At 41.1% G+C, this 21,238-nt stretch overlaps 1 protein-coding gene across 1 annotated transcript in view; it reads left to right on the forward strand.

The window, feature by feature from the left end:
• The window catches only part of ALK (ALK receptor tyrosine kinase), a 678,810-nt gene that overhangs the window by 228,326 nt on the left and 429,246 nt on the right, over positions 1 to 21,238 (forward strand). The gene's annotated exons all lie outside the window — the stretch shown is intronic.

A 21,238-nucleotide genomic window follows, 5' to 3' on the forward strand; every position in this document is an offset into this window, starting at 1 on the left:
TTTTTTTTTTTTTTTTTTTTTTTGCTTTTTCTTTTTCGGTAGCCTAAAATTGATGTAAAAATGCAAAGGACCTAGAATAGATAAGGCAATATTTAAAGGAGGGGGAAAAAAAGGAAAAATTTGGAGGACTTCTGCTATCTGATTTTAGAACTTAGTATAAAGCCAAATTAAGAAACATGGTGTAATATTGGGGCAAGGAAAGGCATATACATCAGTGGAACAGAATAGAGAATACAGAAATAAATCCTTACATTTATGAGCAGTTGATTTTTAACAAAGGTGCCTAGAATTCAATGGGGGAAAAGATTGTATTTCAGCAAATAGTGCTGGGATAATTGGATATCCATATACAAAAAACTAAACTTAGACCCATACTTCGTGCTGTATACAAAAAATTAACTCCAAATGAGTCATAACCTAAATGTAAGAGCTAAAACTATACAGTTTCTAAAAAAAAAATGTAGGAGAAAATCTTTGTGACTTTGGTTGAGAAAATAGTTCTCAGATATGATACTAAAATCACAATCAATAAAAGAAGAATTGATAAATTGGATCTCATTAAAACTCTAAACTTTTCTGCTAAAAGACATCATTGAGAAAATGAAAGAACAAACCACAGACCGGGAAAAATATTTGCAATCACATATCATATAAAGGACTTGTATCCAGAATATGTAAATAATACTTACAATTTAGTAATGATTAAAGCCCAATTAAACTTGAGAGTCATATCATCTGTCAAGGGATTTAGTGAGAATTAAGATAATGCACCATACCTCTCTTTGGCAGTGTTTGGCATGTAGTAAGTACTTAGTAAATGGCAATGACAGCTATGATCATAAATATTGATTTGAAGGGGCACATGCAGCCTGATGTTTATAACAGCCTTTCTACAATAGCCAAATTATGGTAATAGCCCAAATGTCCATCAACAGATGAATGGCTAAAGAAGATGCCGTGTGTATGTGTGTGTGTGTGTGTAAATGAAATATTACTCAGCCATCAAAAAGGATGAAATCTTGCCATTTGCAACAATGTGAATGGAGCTAGAGAGTATTATGCTAAGCAAAATAAGTCAGAGAAAGACAAATACCATATGATTTAACTTACATGTGGAATTTTGTTTCTTAAATTCCAATGATCAAAGGGGGGAAAAGAGGGAGGGAGAGAGAGGCAAACCTAGAAACAGACGCTTAACTATTGAGAACACACTGATGGTCACCAGAGGGGAGGTCAGTGGGGAGGCGGGTGGAACAGGTGATGGGGATGAAGGAGGGCACTTGTGAGGAGCACCAAGTGATGTATGGAAGTGTCGAGTCACTATATTGTATACCTGAAACTAATATTACACTGTGCATTAACTAATGGGAATTTAAATAAAAGCTAAAAGAAAAAGTTATTACAATTTCGTAAATGAACAAGCTGAGCTCTGGAGAAGGTGAGGAACTTGTGTCAGGGCACTCAGTGTCCAACGACGCTTTAGAAAAATCATAGTGGGTGAGTGAAAGGTGCTCCTCTGGGCCATCTCTTCATTCAGAGGGATGGGGTGTCACTGTGTCCCCGGGGGAGAGCAAGTGGGAGAAGCAGTCTGCCTTTAGGGGGCAACTTTCACGGTCTTACAGTTCTCACTCCTTCTCTTTCTTGATTTGCATTAATGTTTAAACATGATTATTATTGGCATTGTTTGGAATAGAAAAAAAAATGCAAACTACTCTAAATGTCCATGAACAGGGACTGGCCAAATTAACTAGTATTTAGTTTCAAAAGTAATACATACTTATTATGAAAGAATTTTAGGTAGATTCGTAAATTTATGTACTGACAAGGAAAGCTATTGATATATAGTCAAATGAAAAATGTAGGTTGTAAGACACTATGCATGTTATGGCCTTATTTTGGTTTGTATGTATTTATTTAGATGTGCAAAATATTCTGGAAGCAAATAGATCAAACTATTATCACCACTTACTTCTGGAGAGTGGAATTTTGGTTGAAGAGCCAAAGGGAGAATACACTATTTTATCAGTAGAATTTTTTTCACATATTTCTTTTGTAATTAAAAACTAAAGAAAATAAATATTTTAAATTGTTTTTATTTAAAAATTCCTATTTGCTTTCCATTAAAAAAAAAAAGAAATAGTGTGACTTACTTAAAGTCATACAGCTAGTAAATGGCATGTTTAGGATTTGAATTCACATCTGTGCCTTCTCCATCTTACCATTGTCCTTCAGGTGAGCAAATAGGAAGTGCTTCCTGAGCATAAGGTTGTGAATCACTGAGTCAGTTATCAAAAGAAGTCTCAGACTTCCCTGTTATGGGAGACTTTGAAGAGTAGATAATGGTATGAAATGGTTCAGGAAGGTGACGGAGCCTGTAGAAGAAGCAAGGACATTGACCAAGTGACTCCCGGCAGCCCCTTTCCTATTGCTCTGTGATTTGCCAGAGTAAGAAAATACCATTCTGTTGATAGTATCAAATTAGGTAGCAAACTTTCAAAGCAGTCATGGAAAAAGGAATCCTAGAAACGACCATCTAGTAATTCAATTCCTGTTAAAATAGTGGAACAAATATTAAGAGGAAAAAAATACTATCTAGGATAATGGAATTATGAGCAATAAGCATTATGGGTTTTAAAAGAACAAATCATGCCAGACAAAGTTGATTGCTTTTTTGATTAGTAGACTAAGGGAATAGAGTAGATGTAATATATCTTTATTTTAGCAAAAGGTTTGATAGTGTCTCATGAAATTTTACTCAGGAAATTAATTGAAAATGGCCTAGAGATGAGCACTGTTGCGTGAACTTCAGCATGGTGGCAAGACAGCAGAAGGGAATGAGAAACGGCGATGCATCATAGTGGGGAGATGTGGGGCAGGGAGGTTCAGGTCAGGGGTCAGTTCTATTTAATTATTTCATTACTTCTCAGGAAGAAGAGGAGGCTGCTCTTACGTGAGTGAAATTCATAGTATAGCTTATCTGTGTGCTTTAATGAAAAAGTCCTGTAACAGCCAGCAAGTCTACCTGGTTTTGAATCCCAGGTATAGCCTCCTTCTGGGTCCCAAGAGAAGCCGTATGCATGCAAACAATATCGTGTGGTCCCAAATGAACTGGAACTGTAGTTCAGAATAATGAGGTGAATGTAATCGCCTTAGTCAAGAGTCCCCCCTATTCTCATCATCATGCCCTTAGCCTGCATAGGCCCTGTCACAACCTCCGATGCCTGGGAGCCCTCCAGCACTATGAAGCCCAACACTGAATCCTGTTATTAACTACTTACTACCTATTACGTGCCAGGCCCACGGTAGACGTAAAAGATAAAAGATGTCCTAAGTACGTGAGACATACAGCTCCTGGTTTAGGGTAGGTAACAGGCACATTGAACGGGTAGTGATCATTGTTGTGGTCCAGCTAAACAACATTCTATGGAAAAACAGAGGAGACTGAGAGTAACATTAGTTGGGAGAGAAGTGGAGTTTGGGAGAGCCAGGGATGCTGAGGCCACCTTCAAAGAGGGGGTGATACTTGATCAGGGCCTTAAAGGAAGGGTAGACTTTTTGTATAGGATGGGGAAGGAAAGGGAAATCCAGCCAGAGGATGGAGACCAGTGGGCAACATTGACCAAGTTACTGAACCTCTGTAAATTATCTGTAAAACTATAATGGTCATCATATCAGCCCTAAGTGGTGTCTGAGGTTGCAGTGTTGTCTGTATAGAACATAGAACATAGCCCTGTGTGGAGCACAGAGTATCCGGAAGCCATGACGCTGCTGCCGCCGATGGAAGGGGGACAAGGGGCAAGGTGGGAGGGGTTGCGGTGGGACATGAGAATGGAAAGACAGGTTTAAACCAACTTGTGAAGAAAGACCTTAAAAGTCACATTAAGGAATCCAGACTTTGTAAGGCGGACCGTAGGAGGACATCAATGGGCTCATAAGCATAGGGGTAACGGCCAGATCTCGTTTTACCAAGACCATTCGGATAGTGATGGAGGGAGAATATGAGGAAAGAGTGGCCAAAACAAGGCCAGGGAAGAGAATGCTCAAGTGCCGAAGGCCCAAACCAGGGCAGTCACACTGGGAATAGAAATTAGGCTGTGAATATGAAATCCGTCTTGGTGGCTGAAGAAAAGAGAAACAGCATTGGCTTAATTGTACAGTTGAGGCAACAGGATGTTTAGTAATGCCAGTATCTAAGAAATGGAGCTCAGACACAGAAATCGCAGATCGTAAGTTTGGTTTTTTATCATCCTACAGAAAGTTTCTCTGGACTTCTGCAAATCAAGTGTCTGAACTATGGCTGGAAGGCCGTTCTCACCATTGCTATCTTTGTCTATAAAAGCAAAGTCTTATTAGGCTGACCCTGAGTTTTCTCTCCCAGCATTCAGGAACATTGGCAGTAGGAGCACTGTTGGTAGGAGAAACATTTCTGTAAGCTTCACCTGCGGGAGAATAGGAAAACCTCTACTAATCAGGAAGAAGTAAATGAGGAACTAAGAAAACAAGGCAGTTCCTGGAGATACTCCCCTCCTCTCAAAGACACATTTTCAAAAGTCCTTCTCAGGGTGTGTTCAGCGTGGAGCCAAACATTTCATTTTTTTCTAATTAGTGTAGAGGCAAACCCAAGAGCAGCATTATAAATACCTAGGCGTGAAACACAACCAGGTTAGAGATCAGACCTGTTTGCTGTGATCTCTCTGCCATGACCTGGAACCACATCTAAACTTTCTTTTTTTTTTTTCTTAAGATTTTATTTATTTGACAGAGACAGCCAGTGAGAGAGGGAACACAAGCAGGGGGAGTGGGAGAGGAAGAAGCAGGCTCCCAGCAGAGGAGCCTGATGTGGGGCTCGATCCCAGAACGCCGGGATCACGCCCTGAGCCAAAGGCAGATGCTTAATGACTGTGCCACCCAGGCGCCCCTAAACTTTCATAACCCTTCATGTCCAAAGTTAGATTTTGTCCTACACTTCCATTTAAACGCATTAAACAAAAGAGAATGAAAAAGAATGGAAGATATTGTCTGATTCATTGAAACCCCTTATGAGAAGATTTTCAATGTGTCCTAGGTACTGGACACAGCTGTGAGTCCCCCCACATATAATCTAGTCCTCCTGAAATGGTCCTCATGAGGTTAAACTCAACGGAGGGAGGCGGCTCCAGGATCACACGGATGTCATCACTCTTCATGTTCTGCCTTGGGTTTAAAGTTGCTGAGAGAATGGGGGAGGGAGTGAAGGAGGACAATGGGAAGGAGAAAGGGAGGGAAAGTAATCATTTTGGACCAAGAATTTTCTTTCAACCTCTTCCTTTAAAGCTTTGACTGATTATGTTTACTTTGACCCACCTCAGGTGATTAATAATAGCATGGCTTCATGAAAGAATTTTGTGCCTGCATAATCAAGACATTTTTACTTAAACTTTTTTTCAGTGTCCCCAAGACATAATCACTAGGTCATTCTGGGGTCATGTTTTACAGTTCCTCGGGAAGATGAATATTATGAGTTTCAGTGGGGAAATTAGGTCCACGGTTTAGTCTGCTCTGATTTATGAATTGCCCTTTAAGAAAATACAGTGGTAGTTGTACATGGGTTTATAGAAAGTCAGTGTTGTTCAGAGAATGTGTTCAGTGGAGAGAGTATTAGTCTAACAGTCAAACTTCCTGTGAGTCCATGAATGAATGTACAAAGCTGTGGTTTCTTATTAATCATCAAACAGCCCTTAAGCACCTAGTATCTACTGGGTACTTTGACTAGGCCTGATGGGAAATACATAGCTGTGTAAGATATGGTACTTGTCCTAAGGAGCTTATACTTTTGTCAAAGTGATAAGTCACAAACATGTCGTAAGGGTTAAAAACTGTATTATAAAAACTGGCACATAAATTCCTCTTGGGAAGAAACTGTCTTTATTTAGAAAAATATCTTCATACGAATTGCTTAAGGGGTAGATAGCAGATCTGAAGTTATAAAGGCCCATATGTTCTGCATGAAAATAATGAGAGGAACAGTGAACCCATCTCCGACAGTCCCTCACTGGAGGGCTGGTTGAAGAGCTGTAGGAGCTGGCGAGCCTAGTGTTCACTTTGAGGCTGTTTGCATTCCACCGATGGAAATTCTTTCTCTGTATTTACTGTTCCCCCTCCTACAAAGCTTGTAGTAAACACATAAATTGCCTTGTATAAGTGATCTTTTCGATGGAACTCCAGGCAGGGGTCAAGTTTCTCTTTAGGGCCCGCTTGTTATGAAAACAGACATGACATTGACACAAATGAGTCTGTGAGTCTTGAGCCAGAAATGGCCGCGAGTACCTGGGAATTTTGGAGACCTTAATAAGAACTCTAGACTTCCGTAAAGTATAGAATTAGAAGTTCAAGCTCATCTTCTCTAGTCTTCAAGGGGTAGGCCCTAGTAGACTTTTGAGTTGCATATGCATAAACAAGATATCAATAAAAGGCACAGTGTTGGATGCCTGGCTGGCTCAGTCAGTGGAGCATTTGGCTCTTGATCTCAGGGTCATGAGTTTGAGCCCCACGTTGAGTGTAGATATTACTTAAAAAAAAGTATGAAATTTGCTAAATATGTGCAGCTCAGCAGATGAGGTATTTCTTACATTGGCCTCTCTTGAATTTCAGTTGCCTGCTATGTGGGCTCTGAGTGATGCAGACCAGACATTTTAGTTGTGTGCAAGTGGAATATACAGGTTACTAGGACCGCGGAGTCAAGATGCTTGAGTTCAGATCTTGGTTCCACATTTATTAGCCGTATAACCTTAGGAAAGTTACTTTATTCTCATCTATACAATGCAAATAGAGTCGTGCCTTGTAGGATTTTTGTGAGGTCTAAATATTAATACACAGCAAGGCCTTAGAGCAGCACCTATAAAACCTAAACAATCATTGTTCTTTCTCTTCTTCACGTTCAAAGGTAATTCACACTTGTGTATCCTCATGACATTGCCCGCCATAAGCTATTCTTATCTCACCTGCAAAAGTGGAAACATTTATTTATTCATTTAATGAAAATGTACTGAGGTAGTCCATGTGGTGGATCTGGGGGGTATGCCCCCAATCACAGCATCAGTGCAAAATCATTTTATCATCTATAAAGTAGGAATAATAATACTTTCTTATAGAGCTATGATGAGATTTAAATGAGCCAGTGTATATATATAAAATCCCTAGAACAGTGCTTAATACTGAATAAATATTGGCATCTTCCCTTGTTTTCCATAACTATGTTGTAAGGAGCCGAGAGGAGCAGAGCGTAAATGCTTTGACTGCATGGGAAGATAGCCAACATGAGCGCTTCCTGGGAGAAGTCAGCCAGATGAGAAGGAAGGCGAGCACCACACTTCTCGTTAGGGCAACCTGTGGTCTCATGCCTCTATGTCTTTATAGCTAACGCAGTACTTTGGGGGTGGGGGGCAGGGCAGGACTGCATAATCACATTCAGAAAGAGACAAGAAATACAGAACATTATTTGTGAAGTCAGTCACTCAGAGAAGGATAAATATAGTATGATCTCACTCATATGTGGAATTTAAGAACAGATGAACGTAGGGGATGGAACGGAAAAATAAAATAAGACAAAATCATAGAGGGAGACAAACCCTAAGAGACTCTTAACTATAGGAAACAAACTGAGGGTTGTTGGAGGGGAGAGGGGGTGTGGGGATGGGTGTAACTGGGTGATGGGCATTAAGGAGGCACCTGAGGTAATGAGCACTGGATGTTATATACAACTGATGTATCACTAAATTCTACCCCTGAAACTAATAATACACTATATGTTAATTAATGGATTTTAAATTTAAAAAAAAGAAGAAGAAAAACAGAACATATAGAAATGGAGAAGATGCCAAAGAAAAGAAATCAGTGTACTTTGGTATAGCTGTGCACATGCTTGAGTGAAAGGAGAGTGCCAGCCTTCCCTGGCTTCCTGCCTGCTGCTCTGCCCACCCTTCCTACCACCCCATTTTTCCCTCTGTCTGCCCTCCCCCTTGGCCCTATTTATTTCCCCTCCTTTTCTTTTCCCCAGTCCTCTAGTGATTTCCGTCATTCCCCATTCACCCTCACTTTCTCCTGTGTTTCCCTCCTTCCTTCCTCATCACACTTCACCCCTTGGAAAGGACAGAGGGGACAGCATGAACCATTGGCCTGTGGGTTGGCAGAGCCTAGTGGCTGCCATCCAGGGGGAGGCCCTGCCCCACAGGTGACTTCCGGATGAGAGTGGCCTCTGGAGGGAGCAGCTGAGACCTGCTGTAGCTACTCTTCTTGGGCTGTTTGTTTCCAATTCCTCTGAACAAATTGGGCACAGATGACTCAGGCTTTAAAATGCTTTTTGGTCTGTGTTTTCCTAGTCAGTCCACGTACTTTCCTTATTCAGCTGCTACAGCGTCTCTGGACCAGAGCTTAATCACATAACCGGTCAGCAAACATGTCTGGGGGTCTGTGGGTGTGAAGCCCTGGCTGGGCCCTGGGTCCCATAGGGACTATTCCAGGCCTACTCTCGATGCCTCCATTCTCCACAGCACATCATGGACTTGCTTGCTAAGGTCAAGGCTTCCTTCTAAAATTGTATATATTAAAGGGCTGTGTATTTTATGATGCCTTTGGATAAAAGCATTGGTCTTTTCAAAAGATATATTCTAGTAAATAATACAGAAAATGAGGATCTGTAAGAAGGGGCTATATTGGGGCAAGGAAAAGGGAGATAGTAGAGGAGAGAAGAGATGAGACAAAGTGAGAAGAAGGGAAAGAATGTAAAGAGCACGTATAGGAAGAGGAAGAAGGAGAGAGGAAGAATATTCCAAGAAACTGATTAAATTGCTTGTGTAAAATATTTTATGAAGATCAAGACACCCCCCCAAAACAGATACATACACACGTACATACATACATATCTACATAAATTACATTTTTAAAAATGTACATTCACATCTACTTCCAAATGGATATTGTATCAGAGTGGATTGTCAGAATAGCCCAGTCCCTGAGGACAGGTATTATAAATGTAAAGATGACTTGGGGTTGCTGGAGGCTGGTAGACGTTGTTTGTTTGCTTTTGTAACGTCTTGGGTCTAGTCTCAGCCCTGAGAGACGAGGCCACTCCCCTCATCTCTCTGAACTTTCAGCCTCCTGATGTATAACCCAAGGCTAGGCTGTCTCACCCTCCTCAAGGAGCTGCTCACATAAAGTGTGTGGTAAGTTTCTGTGAGCAATCCAGGTCCTGGGCACTGCCTAAGTCACAGCAGCCAGCAGCTCACAGTGGGGACCCCATTCCATCTCTTCAGCTCCCTTTCCCAGGGCGGAGGAGCCCACTCCGGGATTAGTAATACTAGTCACACAGACTTGCCTACCTGGGACCGACGGTTTGTCATGGGACATGAAGTGCTATCCGTAAATGCCATGCTTATTTCATTAAGTAGCATTGTGCCTGGTGAGACAGCAAATCTCCCTCTCAGCCCATAATTCTTTTGTTTGAATGGGTTTCGAGGATCCCAATCGTTCCTGCTAAATACCCGTGGCAGGCTTGCTGGTGAGTGTGCGTGCTGGGGGAGGCGGGAGCAGAGGAAGCCCCACTTCTTGAGCACCTGGCTAGGCATTAAAACTCGGGCTCTAACTTCATAGTCTCTTATTCAGGAGGAGGTGGAGGGAAGACAATTCTGAAAGCCCGGTAAGATGTATGTGTGGCTAGAGATAATGAGCCCCTCCCAGTTCTCTTTTCTTTTTGCTGAAAACTTCATAATTTTGAATAAAATATGGTTTAAAAACCACAGCAGCTGAACAGTAGCTTAAACCAGCTCAAAGAGGGGATTAAACTTACGGTCCCTGCTTCAGTGTGGTTTATGAGCCTCTTTATCTCGGTCTTTTCTGGGGGTGAGTATGTAATAAATGTTATATATGTGTATTATATATTACGCAACACACATAATTAAGAAAATTTGTATCGCTTAATCCACCCTAGAAAGTAAATATATTAGTGTGAATATGTGTGCGAAACAAAATGGCATTCATTGTGCTTACATATTATGCACCTTTAGAAGAAATTCTAGTATATTTTGAGGCCAAGGCAGCCTGTATGTACAAACACGTAGGGGTTTTGTTTGAGAACTTTCTTAGCCGTGGTGCTCCCATCTATGCAGAAGGGCTGTACCAGGCCTTACACTGATGGCTTTCTGAAAGGGTGGTCAGTAGTGTCTGGCTGATGCTTGACATTTCTCCGGGAAGGGATGTGTATATGTTGGCTCGAATTTCCTAACAGTAGGAGAGATGCCAGACGTGTGTCTTTCCATGCAGGTAGGCAGTTCAAGGGAGCTGCAGGGAGCCTGGAGAAGTTTAACAACCTTTTCGTGGCTCCAGAGCTCTTCAGTGGGAGAGGTGGGCCTGTGGGCTGGGGCCAGGACTTCTGCAGGGTTCACTGCACCAGAGCACGCCGATGCGCCAGTGAATGATGTACAGAGGCCAAAAATAACCACATCCTAAGCATTTGTGTTTCCTTTTATCTTGTGGCGTTGTAGTTCTTCGGCCTGGCTTGAGTGGATCATGGGGGGAAAGGAGCAGGAATAGTACTGGAAGCTCATATTTTTTCAGCCTGGTTATTTGGCCCCACCTTCCGCTCCAGAACCATGGACAAATTGGAGACACGCCCACCATCCCTCCAGCTGTTCAATTGAGTGAGACAGATGCTCTGGCCGGCAAGTGACCTGAAGTGACTGGCAAAAATTAATTAACTTGCTGCGGAACTAATAATAAGTTGCTGGTTTGTTTTTTCTTTCCCTAACACCAGTCGCCAAAGAGTTTTTCATTAGGGGGCTGAATGCTTCCTTTGTAACCAGAATAACCTCATTAGTTAGAGGCCCATCGTGGCTGGAGAGTTAGACAACAAATCATTGTCTCCTCTTCAGCCACCGTGACCTGACTTGTCATCTTTCATTGTCTTGCTGGGAGGAGTTTCTCTCCACCCCCAGCAATCTCCATCCGTTCTTCAAGGTCCCTTTCAGAAGTGACTTTCAAACATACCTACTTAGAGGGTTGTGGTTTGGTTTCGGTTTTTTTTTTCTTGACGGCAGAGCTTGTTGGATGACCTGGGTATTTGTTGGGAAGAGAGTAATTCTGATTGTTCACGTTTGGTTTCCCTGGCCTCTTTGCCCAGCCTCCCTTGCCTGGTGCTCTGCCATTTTTAGCCCTGTTTGCAGTGTACTTTAGAATGTGCGTATCAGTTTCAAAGACACCTTTAGTCTCCACAACAACCCTACTGGGATTTATTGAAGAGTTTAATGTACAAATTTTCATTTGCAGTCCCATGAGTTTTGAGATATACACACAGGCATGAAACCACCACCACAATCATGAAAAAAAATTTCTGTCACTTCAAAAGTTTCTGTCATACCTCCTCTGTGCATTTGAGTTTGTATATACATATATGCTTTTGACCCGCATCACATATTCTTGGAAGAGGAGGTCTGTGGATATATTTAGATAGGTAGATGTCAATGTAGATATAGATATAGATACAGATATAGGCATTTAACAGAATGGAGAGTCAACTCTTTTGACCCAGTCTCCAGCTATCTTATGCCAGTCAGTAGAGAAATGCAAGAAGTATTGAGAAACTTGAGATTTAATCCAGCATTTTTCCAGGTTATTTAAGCTTAGTCCCTCAAAAAGAGAAATGAATCTTTATATTTTCAATTGTTTTACAAAGAATATCTAGGCTAGTTTATAATTGTTCAAAAGCAATGCATGTTTGTGATCTTGTTTTTTAATGACCTTGATCTCTGAAAGTAGTTGAGACTTTACAACACAAGGTTAGGGTGATAGAGTTCAGAGGCCACAAGCCTAAAACCCAGAGAACTGTTTTCTATCCTTATGTGATCATTACTGAGCCCTTCCAGGCCTCCGGGAGCACAGCTCAGAATAACCAAAGGAAGGACTCAATGAGTTCCTCCTGGAATCTGTTGTTAGTAAGATTTTAGTATTAGTGCGGATCTCCTGAAATACTATGTTCAGTATCTTTTCAAGAACCCAGGATCAGCTTGTAGAAACACCATGGGGAACTGACATACTATCACTCACTATTCCATTGGACATCTTGATATCTTTCCAAAACCATGAAGCTCAAAACCACTCAGTTAGGTCCACAAAATGTGCAGGACACAGTTTCTCCTACAGTTTTCCAAAGTGGCCACTTTTTCACCTGGAGGAGCATCCTGAGATGACTTTTCTATAATCTAGACACAGAACCCTTTTAGACTTGGAAGGTTGATAAATCAGAGACAAACATGACTGTTCTCTTTAGTCTTTGCACATTCCTGTTAGTATTTTTGAACATTTCTGTGAATTAATGAAATTCTATTTCTGGAAACCAATATATGGTCTTCAGCAGCCCAGATCCATTAAGTTTCTTGAAGAGGTCTCTAGTTGGTAGAACAAAAGAACTTGTTTTATTGGCCTACAGTAAGCTAGCAATGACAGAGGCAGCCAGTTTATCATCTATTCTTTATTAACAGATGTCAGAGTAATTGATGTGGGTTTTTTTTTTCAACCTTTGGTATATTTTTTAAAATGGATTGATTCTGGGGTATTTCAGTTCATTTACGGACAGTGTCTTGAGGAGTAGACTATAATCAATTTTCATTATCATCGTGTAGCTAATAGGGCTAAAAATAAGAACTCTTAATTTGCTATGGCATGATTGATTATCCAAGAAGAATATGGAAACAGTGTCTTTTAATATGCCTGGAGAGTTACATTAGACCTTTAAATTTTTCATCCTCAAAACATACCACTTCCTGTAATTTTCTATACACTAATACAACAACTCAGGACTCATAACACCACTTTTCTCTGGCTCTTAATTTCAGTGGGTGATCTCCAGGTGCAATTCTCATATTCAGTGTTCCCCTGTACAAAACCTCATGACCCAACCTTTTGTTTTCATAGATTCTCTCCATCCTTATTTCTTTTGAAATAATTGTTGGAAGGCATGCTAGATTTGGAAGCCCCAAAGCAGCTTCCTAGAGCACTGGCTCTGCTTGTAGAAGTTCTCTGTAGACCAAAAGTAGGTCATCTGGGGTGATGGGATTCATCACAGAGTCCCCAGTGTGGTGTGGTAATGACAGAAATTTGAAGCTCGTATGGCCTCATGTAAAAGTACAGGGCTGGGAGTAAGGAGACATTGGGTCTAATCTCAATTCTGTTCCATCATCTTGACCAACTCTTAATCTTCGGGGCTTCAGCTTCCTTATCTGTAAAATGAATGCTAATGCCCATCCTGTCTCACAGGGTTCTTAGGATATGCCAATGTTAAGATGTGTGTATGTTTCATTTGTAACTATAAAATTCCCTATATTATTTTAACTACTCTTTCTTATATTCTTTCTCTCCGTATTTTGCATCTACTGTCCCTCCCTCCTTACATTTTTTCCCCCAATTCTTTTGCCTTCCAATAAAACTTGGTTACCCTTTGCTCCTGCCTAATATTTATTGAACACCTACACATGCCTGGTCTTTTGGGATATCTTGAAGCATTTATTTCTCATAATAACTCTGTGGAACACTTATTGCCATGACCTTTTACAGACAAGAGACAGATATTTGAATTAAGTGAACTTAGATAAGCAAGTGGCAGAGTCATGACTGGAGCCAAAGACCATCTGCTTTAGGGGCACTTTCTTCAATAGGGTGCTTCTCAAGTCTAAAGAGGTTGCTATTTCCTGGCCTGGTCTAATTAAAAGACAAGATGTGATGCACTCAAAGGCAGAGCCAAAAGCGTAGGAATTGGAGAAGTACCAAATGGGCAAATTGGTGGCTTTCCTCTTCTTTAGCATTGATGTTTCTTGTGGCCTTCAAACTGTTCAGGAAGCATTCATTATGGAATAGTGGCTCTCAATAGAACACCTTCATCATTCTCCCCTTTGATTTTAAATCACTGTTACACAAAGAGAATTTTATTAGCCACTTTATTCACCAACCTCAATCTTTTTTACTCTGCTATGGGTAGGAAAACCTAAGCCAGGTGTTCCCAACCTGAGAACTATTTTGGGGAGTTCTGATAAGGAACCCCAAAATCTGCGTGTGGACTAAAAAGATAAAATGCCTCACCCCTCTGGGTGATAGTTTCAAAAATATATAGAAGCAACAGTGAGGAAAAAATACAAATTTAAGCACATCACTAAATTCTAGGACAGTAGAATCTCTCTTAATTAACCTCCACTGTACCCACTTTGTGTGGTCACTGCTCCCTCTGTAGAGCATTCTGATTGATGCCCACAGCAGCCTGGACACTCGAGGTCAACAGGCTGTTCTCTAGTACACCTGCACACTTCTGCTGCCATCAGTTAAGATGTTAGCTTCCCAAGAGTCCATTGTTGTATTCATTCTCAAAGATATTTATGGTAATTACAAAATTCAATTACAAAGCAAGAAGAGGGCTATTGTTTCTATGAAAATTCAGTTGAATGCTTTGGAAAGATTCAATAAAGACAAGCCACTAAAAAAGTAGTTACTGCTGAATAAGGCAGGGCCCCTGAGAAAGGCTCTGCAGGTTGTAGCCGCAGAGCTCTGAGGAGCGTGTTGTGTATTATGCCCCCTCAAGTTGTATAGGGTGCAACTTGTAAGCAGTGCATAGAGCCTCTGTATTGGGAGTAAGATGACTATAGAAAGAAAAGCATCAATATCTCTAAGAAGTTTCTATTTAGAATGTTCCACAGATCTTTTTAGGTTCTTATTCTCCTTTACATAAACCCAAATGGGAAATTATAGACAATGCACTAAAGGTATGGTGAATGTAATAAAGATAATTCATGAACAGAAGACCCAAGACCTTGGCTTGGGCCCTACACACAAAAAAATGGGTATGAGTGTGTGTGTGTGTGTGTGTGTGTGTGTGTGTGTTTTCTCATTAAAATAGAATGTTCAAAGTATCCTATCTTATGATTCTCCTACCTAACTGGTGTTTTTGATTAACACAGACTGCTAGTCCCTGGGGACTCTAGTTTTTGCTTGTTTCACATGTTCTCAACCAGCAGATACTCAAAGTACAGCCACCATCATGTCATAAAGGGTGGTCTGTAAAAAGCTTCGAAGTTACAAAGGAGATTTGTTTTGGTGGCACTCAGCTAGCTCTTAACTAAGTTTGGGCTAGGTAATACTGTCATTGTCAGAGAGGGGGCTGAGATTCCAGCAAACACCCATATCAGTTTCTGTATATGCCACACACTTTCTGAACAACCCACACCACTGTTGTTTCAAGAGCTCCAAGTCACTGTGAGGCGACTAGCAGACTCTGCATTCTCCATAATTACACCCAATTTTCCAATTGAATTATCGCATGATTTAATTCGTTGGCTGCATCTGGAGAGCATCAGCATTGTGCAGCTGTTGCAGCTTCAAGAGCTAATTGTTGCTAAGCACATTAAAAGTAGCCCTATTGCAATGCACTGGAGTAAGAAGAGGAGGGGGTACAAACTTCACTTCCCATTTTCTCTTTGGTTGAATCATCACCCAAAGAGCCTGAGGGGGTAGAAAACATTTATACCCTGTTAACATGGAGACCTCATCGGGTATGGTTATTGTCACTGGATGAAAGCCCCTAAGTGAGTCAGACATATCCAGATACCAAAATACACAGAGACCTGAAAGCTCTATTTGGCATGTCTCAGAGAACTGTGACAAATAAGATTAGGTTAGAAAGTAAAGGCCCAGTTAAGGAGAGGCAGTCTATCATCAAAAAAGTACTGGGAAGCCAATTGTTGATGAGGCACACAGACATTTCAAGATCCCAAATCTTAGTTCCATTTAGAAGCAACCATGTACTTGCCACCCTACTCGTGTATTAAATTTACTTTAACATGTTTCCATAGAGCATTTACTATGTGCATACTCGTGTGAAGCCTTGTCGTAGTCTAAAATATTTCCTGATGTTCATCTTCAAGCTGTTGTTACTTGATGTCTTAAAATCAAGAATCTGAAACCTGAAAGGCATGGATTGGGTACTTCCCTTTCTTCATTCTCTTCCTTAAGGTTCTAAGGATGTGGAATTTGATTCCCAAAGGGCCTCAGTCCTCTGCCTAGAATTAGGTATCTACACAGACTCTATTTCTTATGTGAAAGACAAAAATTATGAGTTCATTACAAAATATCAGGGATATTATATTTGAACTTAAGGCTGGTAGAGGAGAAAAGCAGGCCAGGAAGAGCCATATATAAAAGTTGAATGGTGCAAGTGGGCCAGCTGAAGGAAAGAATAGAGGAACCCCAAATAGAATCTAAGGATAGAGTCCAGGAGACAGGCAAAGATGAGAGAATGGCTTTGTACCATACCACCTACTGGAGGATTAAGGGAGAGTCTGTCCTGAACAGTGAGATTCCCTAGCCCGTTCCTCCCCCACACCAGGCTTCAGAAGAGTGGCATCCAGGCTTATGGCCTCCTAGCAGAGAAGGAAAACAGAAGGTTCCTCCCCGAGGTAACTGGCAAACCTAAGAGAAATATCTACTGATATTGCCATGGGGAACCCTTTACACAATGATTAAGTCCTAGCCCAGTCACCCTCCTATTAAGTTTAAAAGGCGACAGATCTGTGCACACAGAGATTCCAATTGGCTTTTAGTTCTTCCCAGTCTTAAATAAGAAAAGACAAAGACCACCAGACATTCGATGATAGTTCTAACAGAACTGTATAGTTCTAACAGAAAAAAACAGACTGAAACCAAAACCAAGAAGCAAATCAAAACAAAGATGGGGAAAGTGTTCTCAGATTTAATGCAGAGATCAGAAATAAATTTTAAACACACAGATACACGTGCGCACGTGCACACACACACACACAAATGACAGAAAGTACCCAGTACAATTAATTCCAGAATATAAAAGGTGTACACAATAGGGCATAATTGTAAAATTTTAGAAGACTAGAAAATAAGAAAAGATTGTTCATCTTTTAAATGAAAAATGTAAATCACATACAAATAATAGGGAATCAGAATGGTATCTGTAATTTAGGGATCTAGAAGTCAATTGATAAATGCCTTCGAAATCCCAAAGGAAAATAATTTCCAATCTAGAATTTCATACCCAGCCAAACTATCATTAAATGCAAAGTTAAAATAAGGATACTTTCGTAAGTGCAGAGTCTAAAAAAATTTACCCTGTATGTACCCTTTCTTCTCAAAAAGATACTGAGGATGTGCTACATCAAAATACGGCAATAAAAACAAGAACTAGGAAGACAGGAGATTCATCCAGAAGAGAGGCACAGAAAATTCTCAGCATAATGGTGAAAGAAAATCTTGGGGTGAATTGGAAGTGTCAAATGCTACAACATGTATAAGTCTTTTAGTCATTGGGCTGAGTGAAATAATCCAGTCACAAAAGAATACTTCATAATTCCACTTATATGAGAGAGCTAGAGTAGTCAGATTCATAGAGACAGAAATTGAATGGTGTCTGCCATGGGCTGGGAGGAGGAAATGTGAATTATTGTTAATGGATATGAAGTTTCAGTTTGGAAAGACGAAAACATTTGTGGAGATGGATGGTAGTGATGGTTGTATAACAATGTGAACGTATGTAGTGCCACAGATCTCTACAGTTAAAAATGGTTAAAATGATCCATTTTATGTTATATATATATTTACCACAATCCAAAAAAGATTGGAAGTGTTCACTCTGGGGGTGGGAATTAGGATGGTGGGGCAACTGATTTCTATTATAAGCCTAGAGCACTAACCAACTTTTTAAACTGTGTCTGTGTAATACCCTAATAATAATTTTTTTTAAAAACCCCTAAAGCTGAATTTATTTGGGATAGGCACTAAAAGAACTAGACAAAAGCAACTGCATGAACCAAATCAGGGAGGCCTGAAACAGCATGGGGAGAACATTACGAAGTTCTGTGTTCCTGGAGGGCACTGAGCAGGACATGGGAAGGAGCTGGGGCTCTGTTCTCTAGCCGGTGTCTCTCGCACTGTGGTGTGCATTTACAGATGTACCCGATGACCTCTGTCATTTGAAGAGCTTTACATTTAATTTTAAGGTTACCGTCTATTCATAACAAGTGACCCCAGCTTTTAGCTTATGGAAATAATAGTGATATACATTCTTCAAACTAAATGTAAGTTTATAAATGTGAGTTGATTTTAAGAAAAACATTAAGTGCATAATCATCTGAGAGGCATACAGTTGTAGCAAAAAATCGTGAAGGTGGTACATGCGTGACCAAGGCAGAGAAAACACTTTTCCAGGTAAAAGGGAGCCTTTGTTTATGTAAGGCAGAGTGTCCAGGCGGAGTTTGAGTCCCATATTGGCCGGGGGAATATGAACTGCCTTCTATAGCTCCCCTGAGACCTGGAGACATTTTCAGAGGCTACTTTGAGGTGAGAGATGGAACTTCAAGTGGAGAGTCTCTGTTCCATGAATCTGCCTATGAGTAAAAGAGAAGTGGCCACTAAAAACTAAAAGATTGCAGACCACTGAGATAAATCATTCTGGTTTGCAGGTGGGGAGGGGAGGTTGGAGGGAAAAGGCTGAGAACGGGGAGAACAATAGAGAAGCTTCTGCAAGTGATCCAGCAGGACATTGGCCTGGGACAGTGTACAGGGAGAGGAAGAGACAGATTAGAGGCGTAGAGCTCCTGACTACAAGCCTCGTGTTCTACCTGGTGGCAGCACATCTGAACTGCAGGCAGAGCACTTCATGAAGAAATAAACAGCTCTTAGAGAACAAGCCCTGGATGCCCAAAGAAGTGATGGCAGAAGTTCACTGCCGTATTGAATTCTCCAACGTTATAGTTACATTATTCAGAGCAGTTTCTAATCAATTAGAAATTGATTTTTCCAAGGCTCAGAAGAGTGTGAAACTAGAAACTAAAAAAGGAGCCATATATTACAGTAGAAGGAGACTGGACTTGGAACCAATCATTCATTCATTCATTCATTCATTCAGACCACAACTATTCATTCAACACATAACACAGTTGTGTGAGGAACTGTTCTAAACATTGGAGATCCATCAGTGAACAGAACTAACAAAAATCCCTGCTTTTCTGGTGCTTATGTTCTCATAGAAAGGGACAGAAAAAAATTAATAAGTGAAACATGCAGTACGTTGAAAGAGAATAGGTGCTATAAAGAATAATAGGGCTGGACGGGTGGGAATGGTGAGGTATAATTTTTTTTAACGGTTGTCAGTCAAAGCCTTGTGTGAGGGTTAACATTTGAGCACAGACTGGAAGGAAGTAAGATAATGAGCCATGCAGACTTCTGGGGGAAGAGCACCCAGGCAGAGGGAGGAGCAAGCACAGAGGCTCTGAAGTAGGAGAATGCTTGGAATATTCAGGAATAGTTAGGAGGTCATGTGGGCTGGAGCAGAGTAAGCCAGGGGAAATGTAACAGGAGGTAAGGTCAGGAAGGGTTTAGGTACAGGTTGTGCAGGGTCTTGTAAGGACTTGGGCTTTTAGTCTTACAGAAACAGAAGGCCTTTAGAGGGTTTGGATCAAAGGGATGACATGCTGTAACTTACGTTTTAGTAGGGTCCCTTTAGCTGATGTGTTGAGAGTAGATTATAGTGCAGAAAGGGCTGGGGTAGATAAATATGTGGAAGGCATTTGCAAGAAATGAACCCAGGTAAGAGAAAAAGGTAACCGGAGTCAGATACTAGCAGGACAGAAGGAAAGAAGTGGTCAGATCTGAGGTGTATTATAGCCGAGGATTTGAATGTGAAGTGTGAGGGGAAGAAAGGAAACAAGAGTAACTCCAGTGGTTTTGGCTTGGTAGGCTGGAATTGCAAAACTGGGGTTATGAGTGACCATGAGTAGATCAAGTTTGTGTGGGCGGATCATGATTCCAACTTTTGGCATGGAAAATGTAAACATCTATTAGCTTTCAAAGTGGAAATCTTAAGAAGGCAGAAAGATAAATGGGCCTGGAATTCAGGGGAGTGGGCTGGGCTGAAGATGCATCGTGGGGATCTTCCCTAGGGAGATTTCTCAAGGGAATGAGTGTAGCTGAAAAAGAGCAGAGGTCCAAAGGCTGAGCCTCGCGGAACACCAGCATGAGCAAGTTGGGGCCGTGAGGAGCAACCAGCAAAAGAGATTGAAGAGAGGACAATGACGTAGGAGGAGAACTACAGGGTCCCCTCTCCTGGAAGTTAGGCGAAGTGAATGTGGGAGTGAGAGTCATTGATTGTAGACAAATGCTGCAGGTGGTCCAGGAAGAGCATCCGAGGGCTGAAGATTGACCCCTGGACTGGACGACGCGGAGATGGCTGGTAACCTTAACAGGAGCATCTCGGTGGAAGTGGGGACAAAAGCCTGAGTGAAGTCCTAATCGCTGGGCTCCCATCCTTACTACTAACACGCAGAGCGATGAGATAAATCCCACAACTTCTCTTGGGCCAGTGTCCCCATTTGTAAAGTGAGGGGGTTTGAATTAGAAGAGCTCCACAGCTCCTCTAACCCTAAAATTATAAGATTTATGATCATTTTAATGGATCAGATTTTTTTTTCATGAAACTGACACACAAAAGTATTTGGAATCTGAAACTTGAATGTGAGTCTTCTCTTTTCCCAGAGTAAGGAAAATGTGTGTGGAAATATAGGACGTCCAGCAGGCTGACTTTTGGGTCTTACATGAAAGAAGCCAAGTTAGTTCATTGTTTGTTCTAAGACAGTTTAACACACACATGGACACACACACACACACACACACACACACACACACACATTTTCTGACTTTTCCCACGAGGAAAGACACTTCAGTTATATTTATATTTTTGTTTTTGTTCTGTGTGTAATATTGAACCTATTTAATTAAAATTTCCACACTCTCATTAAATAGAGTTTGCTTTGGTAATTTCCTGAAAGTGAACCTTTACACTTTGGTAACTCCACCTTTCCCATGGAGGCACCTACCTACTACCACCTGGTGGTAGCAAAAATATTACAAAGTTGAGCAAAAGAGGAAAAGCAAAGAAGGAGCCTTTCTTAGTTTGCTGCTCCCAAGGATTGGTCCTGGATCTTTCCAGGCATTACTGACTTTGTGATGTCTTCAGGGCCACTGAGGCTATGAGATGTGCACAATCCCATGGAGATCTGACATCTGGGGCTTGGCCTGGGGTCCTTATATCCAGAGCCAATGAAATCCAGACACCCCAGCTATTTACCAAATATTTCTAGAGGAATGGACCAAGTAAGTGAGGATCATTAAAATTAAATCTAGTTTTCTGAAACCACTTAAATCT

Source organism: Ailuropoda melanoleuca, chromosome 4 (genome assembly GCF_002007445.2).
Source record: "Ailuropoda melanoleuca isolate Jingjing chromosome 4, ASM200744v2, whole genome shotgun sequence".
NCBI classification, from domain to species: Eukaryota; Metazoa; Chordata; class Mammalia; order Carnivora; family Ursidae; genus Ailuropoda; species Ailuropoda melanoleuca.